Genomic DNA, 3857 nt, shown 5'->3' with positions numbered 1-3857 from the left:
CCCTCTCTGTTATTTAGGATGACATTCTCAACAGTTCCAGTACCAGTTCCTGGGGACTAATTCTCACTGGTCCAGGTTGGATTATGGGCTTATCCTCACACTAATCTGAGTGGCTCTGACTGGCTACACCTGGGCATGTGCCCACCCCAGGGACCAGCATTAGGGTGATCCACATGCAAATCCTGTGTACTGAGAGCAGAGGAGGGATGGTTCCCCCAAAGAAAATAGAAGTGCTGTGACCTGATGCTGGGCAGGCAAAAACGACAGCTGTCATTATACTTCCCTGTAAATACTAAGTGCACCCCATATTGGTACATATACTCACATATGCCTTCCATGCCTACTTATCACATAGTATTCCTAGAGGCCCCTGCCTGAAGAGCAGGAGGTAGGCATTCCTCTCAGGGTCCCCACTGTGATCTTATTACATAATACAGTGGCAGATCTCCCATCTGAAGTGCATTTATATTGTTTTCACTGTTGCTATCATTTATTTGTTCCATCTGTCGTCTCAGTCCAGAAGACTTCTCATTTGAAACTAGGTATCCTTGCCTCATTCGTAGAGCCCTTCCTACTTCTCTTCTGGCGTAAATTATGAATCCCCTAAACCAACTACAAATGTTCTCTGGCCTTTAATTTAGCAGTTCCCTTTTGCTGCAGACAAAGCCACCGAATTCTTCATGTCAGTCATCCCACCTGCCCACTCTGGCTTTTCAGGGAATGCTCAAGTGATTGATGATAATGGAGAGTGGTCTTCTGACTGCATTTGCTCTACTTGACCCCTGGCACACAATGGGAATTGTGGCTACCAAGTGGCCAGGTCCAGGTGAGTTTCACTGACAGCATCAGGTAGGCCCAAAAGCACAGGCAATTGGAATATAAAAATTTCGGTTTCCTGGGCGGGCACAGTGGCTCACACCTGTAATCCCAGCTACTCGGGAGGCTGAGGCAGGAGAATCGCTTGAGCCCAGGACTTTGAGGTTGCTGTGAGCTAGGCTGACGCCACGGCACTCTAGCCCAGGTGACAGAGCAAGACTCCGTCTAAAAAAGAAAAAAAATTTAGGAACATCTTTTTGATTTCCCTTCCCTGGCTCTTCCAGCCCATCCCCCTTTCCCCTCTGGCCAATTTTATCCCATCCTCAGACAGGACAGCTCCTACCCCCACTTCCATTTTCCAAACTACAATATTCAGCCTCAGCATGTGCCAAGCCCAGCCCTCTCACCTGTCCTAGCTCTAAGTACAGGCTACTTACATCAGGACCCCTCAACTTAATTTGAAAGGGACAGTACCAACATTCTGGGATACCAAGTACAAACACGCAAATTGCTTATGCCATACTGGTCCTGGGAAGCTAAAGAACAACCTTTTGCTATGGCTGTGAATGTTTTTGTTTGTTTGAGACAGGGTCTTCCTCTGTTGCCCAGGGTAAAGTGCAGTGGCATGATCACAGCTCACTGTAGCCTTGAACTCCTGGGTCAACTGATCCTCCCACCTTGGCCTCTCAAAGTGCTAGGATTACAGGCATGAGCCACTGCACCAGGCCTGATGTGAATGTTTATGATCATCCACACATCAAATCCTTTTGAGCATGCACCACCAACATGTGTATATTTGCTTGTATGTCATATGCACGTACTAATTTGAACTTTATAGAACACACAGAAAAATAAACTTTTATATTAAATGTTTTAAAATAAATTTAAATGTAGATAAATTTATTCATTAAAACTATTATAATTATTAATTTGAAAAATTAGAGATCCTATAGTTTTTTTCTATTTTTTAGGCAGAGTTTTGCTCTGTCACCCTGGCTAGAATGTAGTAGTGTCATTATAGCTCACTGCAACCTCCAACTCCTGGGCTCAAGCGATCCTCCTACCTCAGCCTCCTGAGTAGCTGGGACTACAGGACGACGCCAGGACGCGAGGCTAATTTTTCTACTTTTAGTAGAGCCAGGGTCTCGCTCTTGCTCAGGCTGGTCTCGAACTCCTGAGCTCAATTGATCCTCCCGCCTCGGCCTCCCAAAGGGCTGGGATTACAGGCGTGAGCCACCACGCCTGGCCTACAGGTTTTTGGTTTTTTGTTTTCACACCCACAATGATGTGTCTTGTGCACCTCCCAGGGACGAGTACCTCTGACTTTGTGAACCACTGGCCTCCATCACAGTCATCACGAGAGGTTCTTTCCAGCTGCTCCAGCAACCTTTGGGAACACACAAATCCCTTTAACTCTGCCCTTGTTTACTGTCTTCCGACTCTCCTTTCTACACTCTCCGACCACCTTTTTTTTTACATCCTTCTGCCTTCTGTTTCCATTCCTTTACCGTGAAGCCAAATAGTTCTGGAAGCTGAACAAGTTCACTTAATGTTCCACAGTATGGAATATGCGCTCGGCCAATACCTGAAGGAAAGGGGGAACTCGGCACGGAGCCTGGGGTCCCGGTCAGCTGGACTCGGCCCTCGGGCCTCAGGGCTGGGCACCCTGAGCTGTAGCATGGCCATAACTCTAACCCCGCGCTCCCACCCGCAGCAGCAGCCCAGGGGCGTCCCAGCCCTGCTAACAGCTAACTCTGTGTCCCACTGCCCCAGAGGTCGCAGCGTAAGTGGGAATGGCTAGGGTCCCTTCCCAGAGCGGGTTGCCCCGGCGACGATGACAACAGATGATTAAGATCCGCAGCACAGGGGCGGGACACGTGGGCATCTAGCACGGACCAGCTGCGACCCAGGAAGCAGCCAGCGCCGCGCGCCCGCGCCAGCTCGTCGCTCCCAGAAACGTCACATCCGGTCGGAGCCCAGCGCCGCCGCCAGAGGTGAAGAGGCCGCCGTGGGAGGGCGGGGTCCTGAGGCGCGGGGAGGAGCGGGGGGTTGGGCGGGGCGGGGTTCGACGGGGCGGGGAGGGGCGGGGCTTCTGTGGGCGGGGCAGGGCCCCAGTGGGCAGAGCTGGCTGGCGTCTGCCGGCCGGGCAGGCGCTGGCGCCCCACTAAGGGGCCGCGGTGGCAGGTGGGAGCCTCCGGCCGGGAAGGGACGGGCAGGAGGCGGTTTCTGACTCGACCCCGCTCCGCGATCGCCCACTCGGGTGCCCGGGCTCTGTGGGCTCGGCAGGGAAGGGCTGCCACCGCCGTGCGTTCGCGAGGCCTGGCGTGGCCGCGGGACCCAAGAGTGGCGTAAGGGCTCACCCTCCGCCGACCCTGAGACCGCCCGAGCGGGTCGCTGGCCTGCCTCCTGTGGGGCGGCGGCGCGCACTTACTTCTCTCCCTCCCGGGTTCCGCCCGTGCTCTGCTTGTGACCCCTCCGTCAACTTCCAGACTCCCAGGTAGGGAGGAGCCCCGAACACTCGGCCGGTGTGGAAAAAGCATCCGGGCAGGGATTCCCTTCCCTGCCTTGGGGTGCATCTGCTCAAACTCTTCTGACCCCTCAAGCAGAAATGGTGTGGAATCTGGGCTAAACCCTTATTGCAGGGACTCTAATTAAGCCACCAACCCTACTGAAAAGATGGGCATGAGGTAGATGGCCCTTAGCCTTTCCCTGCTGACTGGTTCACACTACTCCAATGGCTTCAGTCCTGGTGCTTCATCTTTTTCCCTCCACTTTGCCTCTCCTACTCCACTCTGGTTTTCCTGCCTCCCTCTTCAGTCATAAGACACAAGGCTGGGCCAAGGCCTCCAGGGTAAGTGACCCAAGCTCCAAGCCAGCAGAGGCCATGTCGTCCTGGGGTGGGGGTGGGGGAGACTTTCCCAGGAATGGGCTTTTTTTTTTTTTTTTTTTTTGAGACGAGTCTTCCTTTTGTTGCCCGGGCTAGATGCCGTGGCGTCATCCTAGCTCACAGCAACCTCAAACTCCTGGGCTCAAGCAATCCT

This window comes from Propithecus coquereli, unplaced genomic scaffold (assembly GCF_000956105.1).
Source record: "Propithecus coquereli isolate 6110/MARCELLA unplaced genomic scaffold, Pcoq_1.0 Scaffold748, whole genome shotgun sequence".
Lineage (NCBI taxonomy): Eukaryota > Metazoa > Chordata > Mammalia > Primates > Indriidae > Propithecus > Propithecus coquereli.
Note: the sequence above shows the minus strand (reverse complement) of the source record.